This window comes from Manacus vitellinus, unplaced genomic scaffold, assembly GCF_001715985.3.
Source record: "Manacus vitellinus isolate BGI_N305 unplaced genomic scaffold, ASM171598v3 scaffold_2_pilon, whole genome shotgun sequence".
Taxonomy (NCBI): Eukaryota; Metazoa; Chordata; class Aves; order Passeriformes; family Pipridae; genus Manacus; species Manacus vitellinus.
In genome coordinates, this window is record NW_021940208.1 from 12509908 (window position 1) to 12536390 (window position 26483).

Sequence of the window (26483 nt, forward strand, 5' to 3'; positions counted from 1 at the left end):
TTTCTTGATAGAAATCATAACAAAATGATCTTTAAAAAAATGTAACTTTCAAACATTTTTACTTTCAAAAGGACTTTTGCAATTAAGAATTGAGCCAGTATCAGAGAGAGTGCAAAGCATGGTTATAAAGGCTTATTGAAAGTATTCATGTAAATCTTTCATTTCCCTGGAGAGTAGCTTTATAGTTCAGATATTTCTGTCCTTGGTGTTCTGAGAAATGTTGCTTTCATTTAATCTTTAAATACAGTGTTAGAGTAAGGGTGGTTTTGTGTGTTTTTTTTTTTAAATTATTATTATTATTTCTGTAGAGCACATTTGGTATTTGCATATTTGTGATTTTTTTTTCTTTTGGTGTATCCTTTGCTATCTCACAGCTATATTTCTGTAGAAAAAAGATACAAGTGAAATAGTCATCCAGTTCATCAAGATGTTTTTCTGAACTTATATGCATGCAAGGGGAGCCTCCCGTTAAGCAAAGTATTTATTTTTCCAACTAGTATTTTAAATCTTTTCTTTTTTGTATGCTATTACTTAACAGCACAGGGCACTTGTCATGACCTTAATGCTAATCAGCCCACTAGCTGCATTTATAACCAGTATCTTTCCTTTAGTATGTAGCAAAGTGTATGAACTAGTTTTATCAGCTGTCTTTGTGAAAGATGAGCAGTTGTGCAGTAATCTGATCACTGCCTGCACTCTCTTCTCTACTGTGAGGAGACTGCTGCAGGTTACCATCTTGTCTGAGAACTCTGGAAATAGGGATGGTCCTGGAATGAACTTTCTGTTCCTGTTATTCTAGGCCAGAGTGGTTCTACCCAGGCACAATCACTGCCAGGCAGTAGCTTATATTTATTAATAAATTTCAGTTTCATGTAGAAAAGAAATTGCTATTTTAAAAACAAAGTGAAGTAAAAGATTTCTGCCTTATTTAAAGAATGGTGTTCCTACAGCTTTCTTATTGCTTCTACAATTTTGCATGCTGAAATATACAGACAATTTCATGCTGGTTTTGTATATTGCAAAGTTTTGTTCAGGAAATGGTAAAAGGTGAAACTTTGAGGTAAAAGAATAAACAAAAGAAATTGTATGAAAAATACAAGTGATTTAGAAAGTAATTTGTAACCTCACTGGATAACCTTTTAACAGTTTTCCAGCATTAAACATTTATAGGTTAGTTTATTTCAGGCAAGTCAGACATTATTTTTTGTGATTCAGTGTTTATAAACTGCAGTGAGTGTTAGTGGTTTGTACTTGGTGTGCAAGTGTGGAAGACCTTGTATTACCTGAAGCATCCTGTACTTGGGGGCATAATAATGAAATATTTAGTTACTCTTCTAAGCAGCTCTGACCAAAAAAATGAAAAGTTTCAAGATCTGTATCATTAAGAACTTAAATTATATTTAAATCATCTCCTGCAGAAATGCTTATGGTAGTGAAATATGTAATTTTTAGAAAGAAGAAATGCAGAGCATGCTCTGCATAACTGTGGGAGAGAGTCTTGATCAATGCATACAGTAGTGTGGGGTTTATTACCATAGTTACTGTGAAAATTGTTGATAAATTGTGGAATGCTTTAAATGTAAGGATTCTATTTTTAGTAAGAATAAGAGAATGTAGGTTTCTATCTGTAACCGTATTAACTTTTAATGTTTTGTTATACAAATGCACATGGTAGAAATTACATAGAAAAACTCAGAATTTTTGCATTTTTTATTTCACATGTATATCTAAACACCTTATTTTGTGGATCTTGAAACCAAATTGGTAATGTGCAACACTTTTTATATTTTTTTCCCATTTGTATATTTTTCTGGATAGAAGTTTTTAAGTATGAACATACAGTGTATATTCTGCTACATTGGCTAGAGGGTTTTTTTGAAAAATTTATTCTGTATGTTAAGTAACGTAGGAGTCCTGTGCAAACATTGGTATGTGGTCATCTAACTGGAGGATTATGAGTATACCCACAAAGATTGAATTCGGTTTGCCTTTATACTTTTAATATGTGTGATTGATTTTGCAATTTCGCTATTCTTGTGTTAGGCTTCTTTTGGCAGCAAAATAGTCCCGCTTGCTGTGATCACTGCGCTTCAGGATATGTTTTGTAAATGGAAACATTATGTTCAGTTTTAATTTTTGAGTTGCTGTTGTTAAAGACGCCATTGATTTCTCATCCTTGTGTTTACCCTAGTCCCTCCAATGGAAGAAGGAGCAAGAGGAGGTGTTAGGCTGGCTCCGAGTATTCTTTGTGGTGTTGTAGTGCCTGGACCTTTGATTACAAGGTGGAGTTGGCTCATCCATCTTTGTAACAAGGGAAAGGAACTAGTCAGAAGGAGCAGGGTTTATTTAAACTGATGATGGAGTGGAAGGGGATTTGTGGGATTTTCATGAAACATTTTTTTTGTTGTTGTTGTATGTACGTGGTACCCAACCTAACAGTGAAAGGTAGATCATAATGTGAAGTGGGACACATCCAGTGTTAATCCTTCTAACAGTGTTAATCCTTCTAACAGCTCAATTCCACTGTTTCCCTTTCTTATTGTGGCCCTTGGCCACATATGTACTCTGTCTCCATCATTTTGTGACAACAGATAAAAAAGAAAAGTTTGTTCTCTGCATTGCTGTATAAAAGGAGAAGCCTTGGATAAGGTCAAAGACCTTGGCAGATGTTGCAATTTTGTTATGAGCTTCTGAGCTCATTTTTTAAGAGGTACTCACTGGCTGCTCAATTTATGAATTTTACTTAGATATATCAGGATTTTTAGCTGGTGATATAACTCATGGGACTTATTTAGAAGTATAATGCTCTTATGCATAAAAAGAAGGTCAGCTATATGCATAGAGCCATTAGCAGATAGGCAGTATTTAGCTGTTGTGTTAACATTATGGAAATTATTCTTTTAAAGTGCATTTAACACTGTTTAGCAGTATTGATGTTGCAAAGTCTGTAAGCACTCCCTGGTTACAAACTTTGTTTCCAATGCTAATTGTATGAAATTAGTTGTTGTATTTGGCAATTCAAGGGCTATATTTGTTAAATTTTAAGCATTATTTATTTTGAGAACTAAGATTAAACATATAATATTTTTTCTTGGTTTCGTTTATACTTTGAGTCAACTTGTCAAACATATTGCATACTGTCAGACTTGTCTTCTGCTCTTGAATCTCTGAAAAAATACTAAACTGCTAAGTTCTTAAGATTACTCTGACTTCCTCTCTGTGCCCCCATTCCTTGTTTTATGGACCCCTAAAACTTTTCAGGTGTGTTTGCTGACTGCTTGGAACACTGTAACAAGCAAAAGCATACAGGGGACTGCTTTAAGTAGCACTCACAGATTCCTTAGAGTTAATCTGGACTCTTGAAGAGCCTACTGTTTGAATACTATGGTGGGAAATTATTTTATGTGCCATGATTCTGTCTCAGCTACCTGGCTTGCCCTGTAATCCAATAATATTACATACAGTGAAATTTTCTTACACTTCTCAAACACATAAACACTATAAACTGACATATTATGACCTGGATACGTACATGTTTATAAAAGGAGGAAAGAAGAAACAAAGGTGAATCTCCCTAACTAGAGATTATGAGTGAGTCTATACCAAGAAGCAGAGGGTGATAGCTCTTTGTTATGTGGACTTTGCACAGGAAATGGATCAAGGAAACATAATTTAATATGCACCAAAGTGAGGACATAATCCCCTACAGGATAGCAGGATAGAAAATACCCAAAGGAGGGAAGGAAGCAGCAAGGGAGCAAGCTGGCTGGCTCTGGTAACAGTGTTTCCCTTAGGGGTAGCCTTCTTTGCTCCTGCTGCAGCAGTGTTTTCTGTCCAAGAGAAGAAAGCTGCTCTGGGCAGCCTGCTAGCTCTAAAGAGAGCATTTTTCCTTGGAGACATGTTGCAAAGCTGGCATTCTGGCAGAGAAAATAGAGAAGTTATTTATTTTGAAGTTAAATAAAAGTCAATACTTTCCTTTTTAGTTATTGAAGCTGTGGGTTAAAAAAATCTTTAATTCCATGTGCTACCCAAAGCACCTCACAGGTTGTCTTCACTCTGCTGAATCTGCTGACATACCACATCATTTGCTGTCCTAATGAGAGGAAGCTATTTTGTAGTGTTTCTGTGGCTAACTTCACTGAAGTACTTTGAAATTTGTTTTAAACAGTCTAAAAGTTTTGAACCTGTTCATTAGTGGAGATCTTTCTAGGGGATTGATGGTTCACACTGTGCAGAGTGCTGTGAGCAGGCTCGACTATGACTTACATGCTCAGGTTTCAGTGTCTGGTGTAAATTTAGGTTGCAGTGACGTGTGTGCTTTGTCTTGCAATTAAATAGACCTGAAATGACTGAGAGGGATGTGTGGTCTTGCATCTCAAGAAATATTAGAGTGCTGTATGATTTAAAATGATTCACTAAAATCCTATTCATTAAATACTTCCAGTAGGTTACTCAAGCCTGAACTAACACCCTCGATTTTAATTGTTCTTTATCACTGATTTATAACCTTATTTAATATATTGCAGCAGTTTCATAGATGAGGGTGAATGAACCAAATATTTGGCATTAAATCTGCCTAGTTGTAATCAATATTCTCTGAATCCATAGGATTTGTAAATTCTAAAATGCCACGGTTTCCTTTAAAATCATTAGTGCCTGAGTGCTTGCTGAGTGAAGGCATTGGAAGTATGTATAACTATGATATAGTTTTGGATAAGTGGTGTTCTTGAAGTTGAGTGCTAAAATTGTGAAATGCTACTAGAAATTATACAACACTGGTTTTTAAAGGAAGTGCTGCTTCCTGAAATAGTAATAATGCAGACCAACTAGCAAATACGTATCTGGAGTCTTCCAATTACCTGTCAGCACAGTATATAGTTAAAATTATGAGAATTATTCTTTGCTGTATAGTGAATGTCTTCTCTGATACAGACATCTGCTACTGTAAGCATTGCCTAACAAACTACCTTTACACATTTTAAACAATATTTTGGGGCAGATTTCTAAATTTGTGTCAGAGCTGTGTAATTTTTGGCTGAAATAGTTTGATAATTGTGGAAATAAAATTTGTGGGTTTGGTAATGATTCATCAGCTATTAGCAAAAGTGAGTCTCTGGGTAATTCATTACCATATTACTAACAAGCTACAGATTGTAATTTAGTGATTATTTTAAAAAGGAAAAATGCGTTTAGTATGGTGTTTCTGAATATCAGCCTGCTGACTGACCAGGAGCTAGGCCAGTGATCACAGGAAGTCTGCTTGGTTGCATGGAGCTAATGCTCCTTGTTTCCATGAGACTTTGGTTTGTCCCCAGCTATGAAGAATTGTAGTGTTGGCAGGGCCAGCTGGGATGGAGTCTCTTACCTTCTGCAGGCTGGTCTCTCTGCTCTCCATCTTGGAGAAAGCAACAGCTGTTGCCTCTAGGGATAAAAATCTCTTCCCTGGACCTGCTCCAGCACCTCAGTATCCTTCCTGAACTGAGGGGCCCAGAACTGGACACAGTACTCCAGGTGTGGCCTCACCAGCACTGAGTCCAGGGGAAGAATCACTTCCCTGGTCCTGCTGACCACACTGTTCCTCATCCAGGCCAGAATGCCACTGACCTTCTTGGCCACCTGGGCACACTGCTGGCTCCTGTTCAGCTTCCTGTCAATCCAAACTCCCAGGTTCCTTTCTGCCTGGCTGCTCTCCAGCCACTCTGTCCCCAGCCTGTAGCGCCGCGTGGGGTTGTTGTGACCAAAGTGGAGGACCCGGCACTTGACCTTGTTGAACCTCATCTCGTTGGAATCAGCCCAACTCTCCAGCCTGTTCAGGTCCCTCTGCAGAGCCCTCCTGCCTTCCAGCAGATTGACACTCCCCCCCACAGTTTGGTGTCATCTGCAAATTTGCTAATTTGTTCATGTTGTATTGAAGAGATGGGAATGAGATTGAAGAATAAAGACAACGGGGGCATAATAAGAGGACAGCAGCGGAGAATAAAGATACTCCAGCAGATATTCCTTTGGCCTGCCAGAGGGACTTATTTTAGCACACAGAAGAATGTGAGAAGAAAATGTGATACTGTTACGGAGGAAGTGAATGACATGATATAAATTGAAAATGCAATGTGCAAATGCAAATTAACGCAGCTTCTAGCTTATGGACAGTTTGTAACTGAATGTTAGCAAGAGTTGGAAGTAATTTGGAAGGCATCCCATAGTTCCTTAGGTATGGAAAGGATAGTGTGGGAGTTGAAGGTTGTATATTTTGACTGAGTGAACTTGAGTCAAATTTCTGCACCTTGCTGGTTCAAGTGTTATAATTATCTTTATAAGGCAAGCCTTAAAAGAAAGAGAAAAGTTCTTTATACCACATCTGCAGGTGATCTTTCTCTCTTTGGTTGGAAGATCAGCATGTACTGTAAGCCAAGGAGATGCTATGTTTTCAAAAGCCAGTTTTGTTCTTGTGGCTCTACTTTCACAGTCCTTTTTACATGGGAAATTTAATACATAAATTACTTTAACTTCTCTACATTTTCAAAAAGTATTTTATTCTTTTTAGTACAGATGAATTTTTCAGTGAGTCATTGAAGATAATCAATCTTGAAATTTCTCGGTTACTGCTAATCTTCTTTTATGCTTGGAAAAATAACATTCATATTTTATTTTTCCTTTGGACACTTTTTAAGTACTTATGAGCAATAAGAGTCTTCTAAAACATTTCATGATGTAATGTAGAACAGCTGCTAGTGATTAAAACAAAGACAATTATAATGGAATATTTATTGGGTAAGTCGAAAAGAGACTAACCAGTAAATAGTGTTATGAGAAACATTAAGTTCTTCCAGTGGAAAAACACTGGAGAATTGAAATGTAATTTTAGATTGAGTCTTTTATCAAGTGTGAGCATCTTATTGAAACATAGCTGTTGACATGTTGTTTTCAATTTTTTCTTTAGTTACTGGAATAATAGTTAAAAAGAATTTCAAATTATGCTGTTGTTACATACCCACCTGAATGTAGCGTAAATGCTGTGGTCTCTGAAAATTGGTAGAGCTGTCCAGGCATCCAACTGTACTAATGTTGGGGTAGGTGGTAACTGATGTAGTTGAAAACTGATCTTGCTTGTCATGCTTCTGTGGGTCTTTAGCTAGATGAATTTCTTGCCTATGTGTTGGTACAGGCATTTCTGATTTGTAGTACTGGAACTTCTGGACTGTAATATCTGCAGAGCCAGACAATTCTTTAGATATTTTTCTGAAAAAAAGATGTGGAGTAAACTGGAGCAGATGTCATTTTACATCATGATTTTTCTCCTGTCTGAACCTTAGGAGGGAATCTAGAAAAGGGTACGTTCTCTGCTGGTGTGAGATGTTGGCTACCAAGTTGGTAGAGCAACTGAAATGTCAGTGAGATAAAAAGAATCTGTAAGAAGATGCTATCCCCTCATAGTTAGGGAGAAGGGACTGAGGGAGAAAGCTCTCCAGGGTGCTTGAGTTTTGCTGGGGTGAGTCAGGTGACAGGCAGGAAATAGATTTTTTTTTTCCAGTTTCTCTGTCTTTTCCTGGATGAGGCTGTGGCTGTGTCCCGGTGAGCGGATGGGCTGTGCTGTTATGGTTACAGATGGCTGCTGCAGTGAGAGCTCCTGCAGGAAGGGCGGGGGGCACTGTTCAGCAAATCACAGCTGCTTCCTCAGGGCCTGGCGTGTAAGGGCCCAAACTGGCACTTGACCTCTGCCATGAAAAGAGTTGAGTAACCCTGACAGTAGATGTCTGTGCTTCCTTGTATCTCACCTCTTTCTGCTGCTTTAGCTTTTTCAGGACCAGAACGCTACAGCATTCCGTGGTTCCTGATGGGTTAATTGGTAACTCTGAAGGTACTCACCCAGTTAGATAAAGGGGCATTAATGGTAAGAAGTTTAGCATTTGAACTGGAGGAATAGGTATTTCTACTGCTGCATTCTGTCTCTCAAGTCTGAAGGTAGTGGGGAAGGTAGGTGAAATAATTAGCTAGAGCAATTTTTATGCATGTATCTGTGTCTAAAGATTTTACAACTAAAGAATTATTAGCTGCTCTTCTCAGTTATTCATCTGAACAGTGCAGTGCTACTAAAAGACATATTTCAAACTAAATTTGTTCTCATTTTTGCTGCAGGAAAGCTCAAATTGACATTATTTTTATCAAAGGAAGATTAAATATAAATTAATATGGCAGTTCTGTACATATTCAGGAGGTTAATGTTTATATTAAATATTCAAACTTTTAATTCTGGGTTGTTGATTTTAATTCTGGGTTGTTGATTTTTGTGGTTTAACCCCAGCTGGTAGCTGAGCACCATGTACCTGCTTGCTCACTCCACCCCAGTGGGACAGGGGAGAGAATCAGAAGAGTAAAAGTGGAAAAACTCCTGATTTGAGTTGAAAACAGTTTAATAGGTAAAGCAAAAGCTGCGCACGCAAGCAAAGAAAACCAAGGAATTCATTAACCGCTTCCCATGGACAGGCAGGTGTTCAGCCATCCCTGGGAAAACCAAGTTTTCCATAATGCATAACAGTGAGTTGGGAAGATTAACACTATCACTCCAAACATCCTCCCTTCCTTCTTCTCCCCTCAGCTTTATATACTGAGCATGATTCCATATGGTCTGGAATGTCCCTTGGGTCATTTGGGGTCAGCTGTCTTGGCTGTGTCCCTTCCCCAACACCTTGTACACACTCAGCCCACTGGCTGGTAGGGTGAGGTGAGAGGCAGAAAAGGCCTTGGGTCTGTGTAAGCCTTGCTTAGCAGTAGCAAAAGCATCCCTGTGTTATCAAGACTGTTTCCGGCACAAATCCAAAAAATAACCCCATACTAGGTACAGGGGATAAAATTAATGCTACCCTTGTCAAAACCAGAACACTAGGCTAATACTGTTGCCACAAAATCAGTGAAATAGTGAGTATTTAATTTCTAAATACCCCAACTACTAAATTTGTTTCAGGAGTGAACCCAAACTTCATATTCTTAATTCTCTTTGGCACTTTTCATCAATTCCTGTAGAATTTCATCCTGCTTGAAATGTGGGCATTTGTGATTCACAGGAAAAGTGCCATATGTTGGTTAAAGCCATAAATATATTTGCAAAGAGGTGCTAAGCTCTCAAAGCTCAATACTGTCTTTACAGATGTTTACCTTGGGAATGTTTAATGAGGTGGCTCAACATAATAACAAGCCAGTTGTTTATCTATGGGTGACGTGAAGTTTTTCACAAGTATAACTATGTTTGAGCATGATGACATTAATATATGGTGACTCAGGTTCTTCAGTCATGAGAGATTATATAGCAGTTAAGGAAATTTAAGATGATGGGAGAAAACCAGGTTATATCGAACTATGTACCTGTTACTTATTTGTTTTCCTCAATTTGGTTTGTTTACTCTGAGCAAATGCTATGAGCTCAATTTTAATGCTATGTAAAAATCATCTTCTTTTGTTTACACATAAGTTACTTAAAATTCATTGAGCAGTTCTGTGTACTTCAATGTCTGATGTTTGTGAGCTGGGTTTTTGCATTTGCAAAATGATAGAGAACTGTTGAAGGTGAAAGTTTAGGTCTCATGATAAACCACAGCGTGAATTTGAGCAGTGCATTCAGGCTTTTTCAACTTACCTTTCCTTTTTTATTTTTTTGTGTATCTTAAAAAGGAAAAGCTCTAGCTGTTATCTTTGGAGTTCTCTGAAAGTGGATGTTCTATCCTGCCTACATCAGTGAATTATAACTGAGTTTCACTGTCTTGAGACAGACTTCTGCTGTTCTCTTATGTTCAGAAGAGGGGCTGAAATCTATCAGTGAGCAGTTTAGGACTATCTATCATCTGCCTTTTCCATCTGTCCTTCATAGGATCCTGCTGGAACGTATAGCTACTGCCTAAAAGGACTTGGTACAAAATAGAAAGTCAGTGTTTGTGCAGTGGTACCTGGGGCATCTGAATGTCAAACTCTGTCTGATGAAATTGCATTCTTCTCCTATTTTAATAGGATCTCAAGGATAATATACTTGAATTTTATAGTTGTCATAAGGATAAGGTCAGCAAGCAGATCAGAGATGAATTGGAATTGACCCTGTTTTCTTTTCACTTGAGTAAATTTACTGATTTACTAAGCTACCAACCACTCAGGATTCAGTGTATGATTAAGTTGTGTGACAGGCTGGGGTTGTCTTAAACTTTTCTTTAAAAAAAGATATATATCTTATGTACATAAAATATTTAATCCTCATATGTTTCATATATACAAAGTGTATATGTATATAATGTATAAAAGTACATTATATTCTATAAAATGAAAATTTATATAAGTTTTGTTTCATATATGTGTAATTTATGTCTATGTGTCTATATATATGAAAAAGATGCTACCCAAATATTTCTGCCTTTAGCATCTTTCCTAAGAAATTTTACTGTCGAATCCCTGAACTCAGAACATTTTATATGGGGTTAATTTTGTGGATGTAAGTGGCAAGAGTCTGATGATGATTTTAATTTTTATGGTATTTCTTACAGTCTCAGCTAGGAGTACTGACTCTTTAACAGCAATTTTTCCATGTTTTGTGATTGCCTGGAAGATACCCTGTTTTGGAAGGCAATTGGCAAAGACCACAGGGAAGCAGGGTATACCCCTCTGTCAGGCAGTTTTGTTATTGAAGATATTTCATATAATGGTTATAGGATAAACTTATTTTTTACAAGAGGTGTGCCTCATGTTGTGTTCCCTTCTCTCTTACTTCCTTTGTGCTGTTTTTCTTTTTGTTAGTGCTGACTGTCACAAATATGGGAGTTAGCTGACTTGAAGGAGAGAATTGCTAACTAGTCAGTTTTCCTTGTACAGGAAGATAAATTTGCTGCCAGTCTTGTATTTAATCTGAAATGTTGGTCATCGATTTTCAGGAAAGAGAATGAGTTGATACCCTATTGAACTCATTTTTATACATAATTAAGGCTGGATGCAAAGCTTTCCTGTTAATTCCAGGGAACAGTGGTAGGTGTTTCTGAATCCCCCTTCAAGGATTATTGTAACGTAAGCAGTGCTGCTTACCTTCAGGTGTAGATTGAGATGGTGGAGGATAGGATTTCTGTTATGGCTGTATGTGGTAATGAGTAGCTAGATTTGAGGAAAACTGAGTCATCCCTTTTGGGTTATGCAGTGAACATGATTTCCTTCTGCGTATGTGGCTATGGTTAGTAGCTGGAACTTATGAAGATGCCCACTGTGATCCAGGAGCAGCAGCAGTTGCCTAACTATTGTTTTAGCATTAGCTCTAATTACTCACAGGAAGGGAAGGGATTTGAGCTTTTGTTTTGTTCTAGGCAAATTTCAGAGCAGGTATGGCTCAACCAAAAGCATATATAGTCATAATATTGAAAAAGTATATAGAAATAGTAGACTTAAGGAGGGAAGGTAAAACCACACTGATATGCAAACAGAAATGGGAGTTTCTGTGACAATTAGAATTTTTTAGTTCTTCTGGGACATGAGCTAATTTAAAATGTGTTGATTGTTAATACTTCACCTTTTTATTGTATTCTTACTTTGTGTTGGATATGCTAATGGCAGTTAAGCCAGTGAAACCTACTTTCTGTTTTATCAGAAAGCTGCTGCAGTTGTTAGACATTATTTTGTGAACATCTGTCACTTTTAATATTGAGTTGGCAGCCCCCCAAACTGTTAATGAATAAATGAATTGAAAGATCTAAATGGGCTGTGCTTGTATTGGAAAGCTTCAGTGGCTAGCTGCATACACAACAGAGAGCACTTCTAAATATTGGGCCTAGGCTAATTAGGTTATTCTGATATATGGGTTGTTGATGAAAGCACTTAAAACTTTAGTTGAAAGAATCTTCAAACAACCAACCAACAACAACAACAAAAAACCCGACCCAAGAACTCCCTCTTGAGCTTCATTGAGAAGTATTGCTAATCCTAGCTGTGTAGTGAGTAATGTGCCCGCTGTCCCAGACCTGGATTTGACAGCTGGCTAGTATAGGCAGAGTGGTGAGTGGTAGACAACCGCAGAGACAATTTTTTGATGCTGTCTGGGGAGGGAGGGAAGGGAAGATGCATAAAATATTATTTTTTGTAATGGTTGCTCAGCACAGAAACACTGTGACAGCAGCAGTATCCTGTATTCTTCATGCAGGCTTTTCCAAACCGAGTGCATCAAAATGCTGCGTTGAATAAGTGTGATTTTTTTGGGAGATGAACTATTCAGTTCTTGAAGATATAAAAGAGGGATTTTTTTTTCAGTCTCTTGAAGGCATTTGGATACATGGGTTAAGGTGGATGAAACCTTTTGGGTAGACTCAGAGGTGAAAAAAGGTAACTGCTTCAGAAGGACTGTTTGCTTTAGGAAGAGTCAGAGACCTTTCTGCGTGGCCTGGGGCAGGTTAGCAAATCCTTCTGGCCCTTTTGCAAAACACTTAATATACATGGTGATGCTTAAATGGTTATTCCTCTAAGTGCATTCACAGATGATTTGAAGGATGAAGCACCTCTCCTACAAGGAAGAGCTGGAGTTGTTCAACCTGGAAAAGAGAAGACTTCTTAGTTGCCTAATTCTGGCCTTCCAGTGCCTGAAAGGAGCCTACGGGAAAGATGGAGAGGGACTCTCCATAAGAGCATGTAGTGATAGGACAAGGGGGAATGGATTAAAACTAAAAGAAAGTAGGTTTAGATTAGATATTAGGAAAAAGAATTTTTACTGTAAGATTGGTGAAGCACTGGAACAGGTTGCCCAGAGAAGGTGTGGATGCCCCATCCTGGAAGTATTTAAGGCCCGGTTATATGGGGCTCTGAGCAACCTGGTCTAGTGCAACATGTCCCTGCCCATGGCAGGGGGATTGGAGCTAGATGATCTTTAAGGTCCCTTCCAACCCAAGTAATTCTGTGATTCAATGAAAACTTCATGCTTGACTTGCAGAATAGTATTATGGTTAGAAATTAAGTACTAGAAGTATGGAATTAAATATGTAAAATGTATAGTAGTACAGAAGGCCAATGGCATCCTGGCCTGTATCAGCAATAGTGTGGCCAGCAGGACCATGACAGTGACCATCCCCCCTGTACTTGGCGCTGGTGAGGCCGCACCTCCAATCCAGTTTTGGGCCCCTCAGTGCAAGAAAGACATGGAGGTGCTTGAGCGTGTCCAGAGAAGGGCAGTGAAGCTGGTGAAGGGTCTGGAGTGTGAGTCTTATGAGGAGCAGCTGAGGGAGCTGGGGTTGTTTAGCCTGGAGGAAAGGAGCCTCAGGGGCGACCTTATCATTCTCTACTGTTCTTCTACAACTGCCTGAAAGGAGGTTGTAGCCAGGTGGGAGTTGGTCTCTTTTCCCAGGTAACAAGTGCTGAGACAAGAGGAAATAACCTAAAGTTGCACCAGGGTAGGTTTAGATTGGATATTAGGAAAAATTTCTTCTCAGAAGGGGTTGTCAAACACTAAAGTGGGCTGCCCAGGGAAGTGATGGAGTCACTATCCCTGGAGGTATTTAAAAGACATGTAGATGTGGCACTGAGGGACATGGTTTAGTGAAGCTAGAAGTACTGGGTTAATGGTTGGACTTAATGATCTTAAAGGTCTTTCTTTTCCAACCTAAATGATTTTATGGTTCTGTGGTTCTATAAATCAGCTCAGTGACACAGGCTGTAGTATTGCAGCTTACTTGGCAAATGAAAATAATACCTTGATCTTGGCAACTAGAATATTCATGAATTGGAAAACAAATCTGACCTTACATGTATGCTTAAGTGGTGAGGTTGACAGAGTGCTGTTATGTGCATTGACTTTTGCTAGCATCCCTAGTACTCAGGCAAGGTATACTCATGTGTGGGGTAGTTTGGAAATCTGAAAGCTCCTCTCTCTAAACAGCATCAGCTCACCCAAAAACAGAACTCAGAAAGTGTTTATTCTTTTTGCATAGACTTGCATCTTAATCTCATTCAGCTTATCTGACCTGTGCCCTATGCTTTTGAAGTAGAGTCGATCCTTGCATCTGAAACAGGAAAGTTTAAAGGTAATATATAAAATACATTTGTATAACCAAACGTGTGATGATTCTCATCTCAGAAATGCTTTTCAATGGCATTTCATGGCTTTTCATGACAGCAACCAGCTTGCAGTACCTATTGGTGCATTTCCTTGCATTCACTTGGGTGTGAAGATGTACTTCAAATAACCCTAAAGTTTTAAAGCACTTTGCTTGTCCAGATTTTTAGCAAATAATTGAGTTTGTAATTTTGTACTTTATGAAGACTCCATGAGTATACTTGCCTTGGCAATATGTCCCAAGAGATCCTTTATTATTTCTTGAATGACAATCTAAGTGCTGTGCTCAACCACCCTAATGAGTGAGCTGAGCATGTGACTGGGGAACGGAGCTGTTACTGACAACCTGTTCCCTTTAGATTTGGTTAGGGCAGTAAATAAAAGGTACATAATTTGCATAAACCTATTAAGTGGTATTCTCAAGGGGAATATCAATAATGTCGAATGCCATTTTCAGTGCTGACAATTGATCCATGTACAAATTAGATATTGGAAAGTGTTCCAGTGAAAGGATAAGGTAGAGTGGCTTGTGGCTATGACACAGGAGTGTCAGGAAAATGCAGAAGGTGTGAGTCTTCCTGTGAGCAGTGAGTACTCAGTCTCATATATTGGTGGAGTGAATAGAAAAACAAGCTATACCAGTACTGTTGTTTGAAGAGTAAGGTCATTTCAAATATTTCAATACAGATGAAAAGAGATTAATGAGCACAGTATAAGTTACATGTGAATATCTGTTTTAACTTGAGTGTATACAGATACTTGTTTTTCTGCATAGAACAAGCCCAAATGAATCACAGTGAAATTGAACATATGTTATTTACACTGGCTTGTTTTAAGTCTGTTTCACTACAAACATGAACAACTCCAATTTGTATGGAGAAGAAATGCTTTTGTGCTTTATGGTGTTTCTTTGAGTGGCAGATTGAAAAAGTTCAATACATCATCCTTGTAAAATAGAAAGCTTCTCTATTCTGTCTATTTAAAAAGGGAGTCGTAGGGTAACTTAATTTGGTAAAGGTCTATGAAAAGGCAAAAGTAAACGTTCCTTTAAATCTTTATAACATTGTTTTTGGTTTCTCATTTAGGTGTCCCCTATACAAGGCCTCACATTGTGTTACCTTACTGTTCAAGAGGGTGACACAGTGGTAAGGTAGGCCAGAGTTTGTGCGTGACTGTGTCTCTCAAAAATAAAAATAATTCGTTAATAAGCACAGTTATGAAATACCTATATCAAAATCCTCCTTTTTTATTCTGAGATGGAAAATTAGTGTGGCCTGGATCATGGTGATGCTGATATATGCTCCAAGTACAGCTTTAACACTTGTCTAGGATGTCTCAGAAGCAAATGTTTGGTCTTTGTTGTCTTTTACCACAAATGTGTAAAAGGGTTTTTGGTAGTTTTTAAAAATGTTGACTGGTGTAGAAAAATGAGGTCCAGAGACACAAAGAGAAAAGATTTTTACTGTATTCAATCCCTTCATTATTCTAAAAAAAAATATTTGTCATAGCTTTAAAAGCAGATTTTAATTTGCAGAATAGTAAAAATATTATTCAAAGTCAACATTGGATTGTGTTCCCAGGGTTTGAAATTATTATTTTATTAATGCTGTGTAATTAAAATGACAAACGGAAAATTAGGACTTGGCATTTGGGAATAGTTTTGTTGATATAATCCATGATGTATTTTGCATGCTTATTCAGCCTGCAAGTATGCATAACTTCTTAGACTTTTGACCATTTGTTGAAACTTAAATTAATGAAAACTTTGTCAAAAGATGCTATGGAAGAGGTAGTAGTAGGTATTGACTTTGTGGTAATGATTCAAACTATAATTATCTCTTATATTTTCACACATTGTGAAATATTTGCATAGAGGTCACAGAAATATTTTAGCAAATACAATGTATATTTGTTGAATACTTTCTGATTTGAAAATGTGGTGCTTTTATGCCCAGAATTAATGTCAGGGTATTGTTGCAGCAGTTTTTAGTTCTGTGCCAATGAAATTGGCAGCTTTGATTGAGTATTGCAGTGCAGTCAACAGGACTGTAGTTTGTCTGTGGGACTGTCTTTGGTTTCAGCATGGAAATTCTTGCAGCAGGAGGAGCTCTAGGCTCTGCCAGTGTGCCAGGCTAGCTAAGGTTTTGCCTGCTGTTCTGTGTCTTAAATGGCAGGATTGTTAGGATAAAGGCTGTCATTCATTTAAGCACTTGCTTGATTTCTCTTGGAATTCTCAGACTTGCACATTATCAAGGTAAAATATTTTTAAAAGTGAGTATTTTGAGAACAATCAATTTGACGAACAATAAATCACTGGAGCAATGTTCCCCGCTGCTGGGTGTTTTCAAGAGATGTCTGGACAGCATGCTAGATAATCTCATGTCAGCTCCCTTTCCTGTGAGAAGTTGGATCAGATGGTGTTTTGCAGTCCTTCCTGATTCTATTTTGATATGGTTATGTGGCAGATTGGTAATACACCTGCTGGACAGGTATGTACACTAAGGAGTATCAGGAGCATCCCAAAGCATAGTCAGGGCTCCCAGGTGTCAGCTATTCAGCGCAGTGACTTCACCTTGCAGCACAGCCACCACTGCTGGATGCCTCACATGTTCAGCAGTCAGCTCCCGATTTCTGGTGTGGCACTTCAGGCTGAAGCAGTACACTTTGATAAGACAAAAACCTTATGGTTGTACTCTGCAAAAATTCTAGAGCTGATGATTGAACAGCTTTATACATTAATGTGGCATGAACATGACGGGCAACACAGCCAACCTCAAATTGTCCTAAGCTGAGACACCGCTGTCCCCAGTCATTAGGGGTCTGATAAGAAAAAGTGAGTAAGCCTGACACACTGGCTTGCGCTAGAGTTGGTTAATCCTTTATCTTCTCTATTGCAGTGATGCAGGCAAAAAGCAAATATTACTGCTGATTTCAGAAGAATTCTGGGAGGGATTTCAGGATTCCTGAGTTGCTCTTTTTTTTCTTGACTTTGTGTCCAGCTTCAAGTAGAAATTGAAACTGGTGCAGACAACTGTGCATATTGGTTTAGATGCAGATGCAAATGATTGAATTGAGATTGTAGACTTAAAAGTTAAGTAAAAGGGACCAGAGTTTTGCTTCTTCAGGTTGTCATTTTTCCTATATGGCTTGATACTGTGCTGTCTTCAGGAGATTGGGGATGGTGGTGAGTATATTCAAAAAGGAAAAAAAAAAATCTTGCAAAAACCTTCAAAATTACTGGACTACCTCTAAAGTAGAAAATGTTTTATTTTTTAATGCTTTTTATTATGATAACAGCAAAAGAACTTATTTCTTTTCTTTCGAAGAGGTTAAGGAATTACAGGAATAGTTAAATTTCAAAATTGTTGTTAAGCTGATTAAGTAAAAGGATCTTTAAGGTAACTTATCACTTTTAAAAAGAGAGTCTTCATCCCTGTACATGCTTTATTCTTTTTGAATATGATGCTTTGAAATATTTGTGTGCAAATGAGTTTAAAACAAAAAGGATTTTCTTTGGATTTCCTGAGATTGTATGTATTTCAGCACCAAGATGGAATGATTTGCATGTTCTTTACAGCACATACACTTGCTAGAGACACACATGACTCTGTAGAAGGGTGTTTGGGAAAACCTGAAGTACTCACGATCAAATCTGTGAAGCTAATTTTGCTGACTCATTTACTTGAAGGAATAATGTGTCATTAAAACATGGGACAGATGATGTGGTGAATCTTCCCTTTGTTGGTCTTAAACAGTGTAACTTACTCTGCCACAATTTTGTTTGTTCCATAGAACAATTAGAACAAATTTTCCTCAGTCACGGTGTGCTGATTCAGTAGAAGACTTAGCTGTCCCTGTGTTGAGTCAACAAACTAAGAACCAAGTCAAGAGCCTTATACTGTGCTTACCTTTGAAGGCAAATTATGCTTTATAAGTGCTGCTGTACTTGTTCTGAGGAGTTTTTCAAGTGCTACTTCAGTGTTTTAAAGGGCACTTAAAACTACTACGTAGAACCACACAGGTTTGATTGTATTTTCAGAGCATTTAGTGAAGTCTCTATTCCTTTAGGCAATGCCTTTATTTTAATAGAAATTAAATGATAGAACCAGGGTGGATCCTTAGAGAAATTCCCTGACCCTCAAGTTCATTGTAGGCCAGGAACTAGTCTTAAAACGCTATTCTCATTTTTAAACTTTCTCCTATCCCCAGTGATGAACCTAGAGACATGAATTAGACTGTTTATTTAAATTGCCTTTAGCTCTATCTATTTAAGAAGCAGCAGAATAACCTTTTGTGTAAACGAAAGCAAGTACTAGTTTGCATCCCCTAAACCTGTTCATTGCAAGCAAGTTGCTGCCTGCATGGCGTAATACATGTTTAATTTGGGCCCTTTTCCACTCATAAATATTGAAAATGTAGGTGATATTAAATTAAACGGAAGTTTAAGTGTACAAAACAAAACTGAAAACTAGGTATGATGTTTTCTTAATTAGATGAAAACGTGATTGCATTATGAGAAAATTATTTTTAATAGAAGTTATTGATATTTAAGATTATAAGACGAAAGAAAAACTGCGGATCTTCTGGTATAGATTCTTGGTTTTCCCTCTTCATCCTGGAGCTTTTAATGAGTTTAATAGAAAAATAAGTTCTTTATCTTGTTCTTGCTGTTAATTTTGTCAAGAGGAGATGATTTGTAGTGAAATAAATATATATATATACACATTATGAAAGCTAAGGGATCTTTTTGTTGGTCAAGACCTGATGTGTAGCTCAAGTGTTTTATTCAGTTTGCAGGTTGGCTGCATAGTTTGTGTTTTGCTTTCTTAGAAGTAACATGAGAAAACCTGCCATTCTTATTCTGAATCCTTACATTGATCATTTGATGATTGTCCTCTCAGTTTAAAAAGGTAAGCGAGCTTTGGCTTCAGTATTGAGGTGTCAGAGTTGCCCATGAGCTGCATGTGGAATGAGACCTGATTTCCACCTCACATTTCTCTGCAGTTAAAGCTTGTGTGTCTTCTGCAAGGGGACCACTGTGGGCTTCATAGGTCCCCCATCATGTGTGCAAGCCAAGTCCCTTGAGATGGTGTGGGACAGGGGAGGGAGAATGTGATGTGACCCCACTGCGCTGTGGGAGCTGGTGGGGAGCCAGCTCAGCCCTCTCACCAAGTGCTCTGGCCTCTTGGGTGTCCCTTGTGCAAAAAGCATCAGTAGTTGTATATTTTTGTTGGCCTTGTTTGTTGGGAAAGAAGTCTGGTGAGAGATCTGAACTAGTGCCTTCTCTTTGAAATAGGAACAAGCATTTTCACTGATAGGGGCATAGCAAGGTTGTAAAGTACTGTCATATGTTTCATGAATATATGACTTGAAGTATGCTTATTGTATAGGATGGAGAGATATTGATTGTATAAGTAGATTCTAAAGGCCAGTGCTTACTTGACTGTTTACCATTACAGGATACTCATGTGTAATCAGATTAAGCTTCAAAATATGCAATTTGAATTATTTTTTCCTGACTATATGAAATGTTTTATATAGACAAATTATAAATGGGAGAGTAGAAGTCTGACAAAGCACACTCTGCCCATAGAAAACACACCAAGAGTTTTAGTAATCTGAAATGCTTTTCTCTCTTTACATTAGGAAAAATGATAGCTTTAAGCTTCCAGTCCTTAAGAACATTTTTAAGCATTCATACTCACTCTCTACCTATTCCAGGATTGCTTTGTTTTCTTGGGAATTATCTACCATGTCAGGATTTTGCTTAATTGAGATCTAATAAGGGCATGTCCTAACATAGTTTGCTTAATTCCAGATATATTACTATCAACCTTTCTGGCAGGGCACCCTGGTAACACAAATGTGTCTCATTCATGTATGAATAAATTCCATCTCTAGTGTATTGCCTTTGTTTCTTCAAAATCCTCAGATCCTATTTTATTTAGTGTCTACTGTTGGATACTTCATCAGACCTAATTCATGTACATAAGGGTGAATTTTGTGATGAGCCAAGTGATTATGGATTAGTTTCATGGGAACTAATGTTGCAGTTGGAAGAATAATCTTTGTCAGCAGGTTGCAAGGCTTTTTTTGATGTGTGCATGAATTTGGCTAGGAAATACTGCGTGATGCTGTCAGTGGTCTCCAGCCCTTAAATGATTGTTTCCACTAAAATATAGATCACTATGTTAACACTTTCTCCCATATGTGACAGCACGTAGGCAGGCTGTGTTCTGCAAAATACTGTATACCAAGCTGGCACTGTGAGGGGACAAGTGGGGACATATGAACTGGCAAGACACTTAAAATCTGTGAAATCTGTTGTCTCCTTTCTTCCTGATAGAGTGAAAAAAACAGAATAATCTGTGACTGTGGCTGCAGAGGGAAGTAGTGTAATGCAGTAAGAGTGGATCTGTAGGGAAAACACCATGTCTACACTACCCAGGTGTGGGGTTTGACATTGGGCTGATCCTGTCTATTACGATGGACCAACTGCCCATAGGCAGTCAGATCATGTAAGGTGCACTCCTAGGGCATCTGAAAGTCTTGTTTCATCCAGTAGGAATCCATTTTGTGTGCTCTGAGATTGCTCTGGTGTGCCCACCAAAACATGATAAGTAGGAATGATCAGATACACTCTGTAATGCTGATGGTTTGTTTTGCGGCTTAGTTTAAATGATACCTTTATAGCACATATTTTTTGTTGAGTAACTTCCCTTTCTGCTTTTTACTGATTAACACTGATGTTTATTCAGCACAAAAGCCCCTGATCTACCGTATCAATTTACTTTCATTCTTAGTAGAGTATAAATTAGATGAGTATGTGTATATGCATACCTAAAAATGCGTATGCACATACTTATGGTGAACAGTCTGTATGTCAATAGTTTGTTACAGTTGGTTTCCTCTGACCCAGTAGAATCCTGATAGTGATTAAGGAAGGCATCCAGGATGGAGGGATGTCCCAGTATTAATGATTAACAACATAAGCTTGGTAATGTCTTTCTTGCCCTCAAATGGGCTGTGACTGTTGTCTTCTTCAGCTTGATGCTGCATTCTTCAGGGCCAGGTTCTCTTCCTTTCCCTGCAAACAAGAAGGAGTGCATTGTGCTTAGACAGGCTCTTGGGGGAATGTCTTCATGACTTACTACTCTAATTATTCCTTGCCTTATGAGATTACTTCAAACAGTGGGATACAGTGTCTTCTAAATGTACTGTTCTCTCTTACAAGGTCGGTGTCTTTTCACTGCATGTTTATGCAGTTAGTAATGCAGGTCTCATTTTTGATATTAAGATGTTACTGTAATGTGACTTCTACTTTAAAGGAGACAAGAATTTATAGTTGTTTGCTCTAATTTACTTATGAATCTTCAAATGTAAAATTTGAATACCCAAAGCTCCTGTTAGATATTCAGTTGAAATTCTGTTCTTCAAAGCTCTTAAAACAAAAGACTGGGATCAAAATGAAAAATGGTTTCACAGCATGCTCAGCACCACTCAGTGCATCCAGAAGTGGGGCTTACAAAGTACAGTTAACCTTGAACAGTCCACACCAGTGTATTTCATGGAATTTAGGCATCCACAGCAATATGAAACCATGCTACTTCTCCGCTGCATGAGTGATTTTCCAAGACTGAAGATGACACTGCCTGGTGGTATCAGCCAAATGGGGATCATCTGCAAAGTTGAAAAGTAATGGGATTCTGGAGCTAAACAGTTGAATTTCAGTATTTTACTTGAGGATTTGTTAGGATCAAGTAAAACTATCAAGTCAGGTCAAGCATTTGATCTTTTATTCAGGAATGTTTGTACGTGCTGGTGATAGGGAAAAAAACAGGGAAAGTTTCTGCAGCCAATACCTCCAGATGGCACAGGAATTGCAGTAATAAGAATTCCGAGACTTCCTTAAGGTCTCCTTAGCACTAAAATCTGCCACAGGTTTTACAGGGGAGATAGAGCAGATGATGTCACTTATCTAGTCCTTGAAATATAGGTACATCACTGGAGGCAAGGGAGAAATTAAGTCTCTAGTTCTGGACGGTGACACAAAATTTTAAATGTTATTAGCTATCTGATGCAGTTTAGAAAATAGCGTAGTTTGAATTGAACTGTTCTACAAATTAAATTTATTGTACAAAAAGGTATGTTTCTAGAATAAAGCTAGAAGGCAAGAAGATTCTAGTATCAGATCTGTGTTGAAACAATATGGGGTTTGTCAAGTCTTCTTATCTCTCTTCCGGAATGTAACTGTTATTTCTGCTCTGCAAGATCACGCTGAATCTTCTATGCAACCAGGATATTTGTCACTATACAGTCCTTCAAAGTTTTTTCCTTCATCTCTCTTCTTTTAAATCCTTCCTGTATTTGGTTGAAGTTCAAGGATTTGCAGCATATTTGTTATGAACTGTTGAAATCTAAGAGTTTTAGCATGGAAACTTTTTTTAGTAATCCAGTCTTGGAATGGACTCTGATCTCAGGATTCAGATTTCTGTGATTGCATGTAGAAGCAGCATTATCTCTTCTTTTCTTTTTCTGTTTTTTTTCTCTCTTTTCCCCCTCCCCCCTCTTCTCACAGTTTCATCTTGGGACAGGCTTAGGCTTCTTGCCTGAACTATTGTTTGGGAAGCCATACTTTTATTTCTCTAATGATTAAAAATGTCTTATGCTTTACAACTTACTCATTTTTATTTGATATTTAATTTATATCTACCTGTTCCTCTGCAGGCTTCATTTTAAAATCTAAGTAACTTAAATATCTGATTTACTCTTGATATTTTAGGGGCATATTGTTTGATTCTATGTCATGTGAAGAAGAGTTTTTTAGAGGGTTTATTATATTACACACCCTCATCCCTGTGGTATGTTTAACATGTGGGATTTGTTTATGGTTGCTCTGTACTGAAGTTTCTCCATACTCCTCATTATCTGTCTTGCTTTGTTCTGTATCTCTTGTAAAGTGTCCGTGTCCCTGAGGCAAGATGATCAGAGCAGATATAGCTATCAGAATCAGTGTATAATGAATAAAGATATTGTTTAGTTTTCTGTTTTTTCTTGATTTATTTCCTTTTTTATTGCACTTAAGTGATTAGCTCATGTTTGAAAAATTATGCACAGTAATTTGAGGTCTGTAAGTGGGTGATATAGGTAGTGTAAAATTAATGAGTGTGTGGGTAGTGCTGTATAATCATTTTTCTGCATTATTTTGTGTTTTCTGTAACTCAGTACATCATCCTATTATCTAGTTGTTCAGTGTCACTGTGATTCTTCTCAGCAAGTTTGTTGTTGACAGATTTTTCTATCCTCCCTTATTTACCCTTGTTTCAAAATTTCTTGGGAATGTGTGGAGTGGTATAAATCATAGCTGAAATTCCTGGAAGTTTCTGTTAACAGCCTTCCCATTTTGTGAAAAATGACCTTCACTCTTACATAAATTAACACTTAATCAATGTATAAGGGGGTCTCCCCTCTTATCCTGCAGTTTTTCATCCCTTTTTGTTTTTTCCAGATCTTTCCAGGCTGTGGCTTCCTCCCTGATATTTTTCCTCATCAAATATAATTATAACCTAGTCTTTGTGCAAAGGCACGTGATTTGAATTCTGAAGTGCCAAGACTGATATTTCAGTTGCCAGAATGATAAATGTGGGTAGTGGGCAGCTGAGAAGCAAGCCAGTGGGATGCAGACTCTGACTCCTCTTAGGGAAGCAGCTGCAGGAGGGAGCTGTGCCAGTAAGAGCTGGGCTGGACTGAGCCTCTTGGTAAGAGTTCGCTGAGCAGGACTGGAGGCAAATAATCATAGCTGGAGGCAGATAATCCTGAGAGCAGCTGAGGGCCTGGAGATGGGTGGCAACCAGCGGGGCAGGTTTAGCTTCTTTAGATGTGTTTGCAGTTCCTCTCCTCACCTTGTACAGTTTTCACTTTTTTGCTCTTTTCTGCTACAAAGAAACTGGTAGGACTTCAGTTTGTCAGCAGTTCCTCCTCCCTCCAACTGTTCAGATTACCATGGACAATTTTTGGTTTTTCTTTTCTCTCTTCTGTTATGCTTAGGGAGTCTCAAATTGCACAGTGGCAGCTGCTGGTGTTATTTTGGGAGGTTCATTCATAGGCTACTTATGCTATCGGTTGCTTGTGCCGCCTACAGGCCTTTTTAGGCTGTGCTTAAGGGATGTGTAACCTCCTCAGCAGTCCTGCTCTTAAGCTTGCAGTAACACCTCCATGCTATGTTCAGTACAGCTAGGTGACTGGTAGCCAAATTACACTAGTGCCTCTTCTTCAACTGAAGTAGTGAATTTCCATGTGGCACTGTATTGAAAGCTTTATTGAACAACAGGTTTTTCTGCACTTCTGTTCTTAAAACAATTTCTTTGATGACTTCAAAAATAGGTTTGGCCTGGCATCTTTGGTCAACCCCTGCTGAATCTTGTCCTCTTTTATATTTTTATGTCCTTTGTTACTGTTTACACCAAGTGTTGTTCCAGATCATTTCCATCCCACTGAGTCACCTGGTGGTAGTTGCTCTATTTCCTTGGGCTCCATTTGTTACTATGCTGTATTGTTCTGAAAGCACATTCAGATATTCTGTAATCCTTTATTCTTCCTGCATAACAACTCCACTACTTTTGTTTATATACAGTCCTAGGAATCAGTTTGATTTTAGTCCCATTAGCCAACTTGTATGATGACTTTTTCTCACTTGGGTCCCTGTTTCAGTTCCTTGTAGAGTTCCCAGTAAGTTGCCTTCTAATGGTTGTTTATTCAGGAAACTATATCCTACAGATTTGGTTTTGCTTAGATATATATTCTTAAGAATTTCACATTTGTTGGTAAATGATCTTTTCTAATGAAGGTGATCTGTCCTCCAGCTGGTCTCCAGTTGCTTACTTTCTCAGCCTGCGCTTTTGAGACTTTAATTTTTCATGCTCAGAGCATCCAAGGCAGTAGATACCAGAGCTTATGGCACTAATACTCCACATCTGGGAAGTATAGATCCAGAAGGACACGTTCCTGGAGAAAATGAAATGTCATCTTCAGGGACCTCAGACTAAAATTGAAACTCATCTGCTGCTACTCTGAGTGGGTAGTATTTGCAGTTCCCAAAAAACCTACTTTCCTAAAATACAAACTGATAGTTTTTTACTTCTGTTTTTACTTGGGTCTTATTTCTTTAGCATGTTACAACAGGAGTATGCTTTGCTTTTCCTATCAGCTTTCTGTAGCGCCTGGGGGACAGAAAATGAGATTTCTTCCTGTATGTTTCAGATCAGACATTATTGACCATTAATGGCCAAGGATGGCAATAAAAAACCCCAAACCATGAGAAAACATTCGGTAGGAATGTTACAATTTGTTAGTTTTCGTAATAAAGGAGTAAACCTTTATTTCACATAGGCACCAAATAGCTTAATATACTTAATCACAAACTCTGTAGGAATTTTGGGCTGTTTATTACTTACTTATTGAAAAGTTTATTCAATGTCATACCCCAGTTTTCTGTCCTTGAATTTTACTTTGCTCTCCTGAAAATTGGGTGGGGATGTTTTTTGGTAGTTTGATAATGGCACACTGTGTTTTGTTAAAAATCATACTAAATGATCCCCATTTATTTTTTTTACCTTCTTTTTTTAATTATTTTTGTATTACATCTGAGTGACAATGGTAGTTCTATTAAAATGGTCCAAAATTGGGAGCTTTTCTCAGACCGTCCAAATAAATCCACAAGAAAGTGATCATTGTAGTTGCTATAAACAAGCATGCATCTTTGTCATTGGCTGTACACACAAACATTGAAATCTGCTTTTAACAGATCGTGAATCTCTGTGTTGCAAATGAATGTAGAAATTTTTAACTTTCTGTTTATCTCTGCTGCTGTGTCTCGTTATACTCCACGTATTCATGTCTCAACTGATATGCCTTTAACCTTTCGCGTGCCTTTAACCTTTTGCATGCCTCTCGCATTTGTTTGCTCATGTTTGCTCATTTGTTTGCTCATTTGTTTGCCTCCAACCTACCATTTTTTTATAACCATCCTGTGTATAAAACAGGGAAGTCTTTCAGTAAACACTTCTTTACAGTTTAGCTCTGTACTACTCTGTTGCTTTTGAAAAAAGGTGGGTTTTGTCTTCTTTTTCTCCTCTTCTTGCCACATTTCCTGCCTATGGAAGTTGATTTGGTCTTTTCTGAGCTAATACTGTGATTCAAAACACAGCTCTACTACTCTGTGGTGCTACATGTTAATTTTGTTCCCTTTCTGATTGGACCTTATTATTAAATCTTTTTTATTTCCTTTTTGTTTTTCATTTCTCCTTTCAGTTTGTACTTTTTCCCAGTTTCTCTAGGGTAAACTCTTGTTTAAAAGAATTTTAAAAAAGTCATGATTCTAAGAAACAATAACACTATAGTATATATAGAAGTAGTAAACAACCAAATGCAT

At 37.9% G+C, this 26483-nt stretch overlaps 1 protein-coding gene across 1 annotated transcript in view; it reads left to right on the top strand.

Annotated features, from left to right (window-relative positions):
* Window positions 1–26483, top strand: part of DDX10 (DEAD-box helicase 10) — a 158558-nt gene that overhangs the window by 49348 nt on the left and 82727 nt on the right.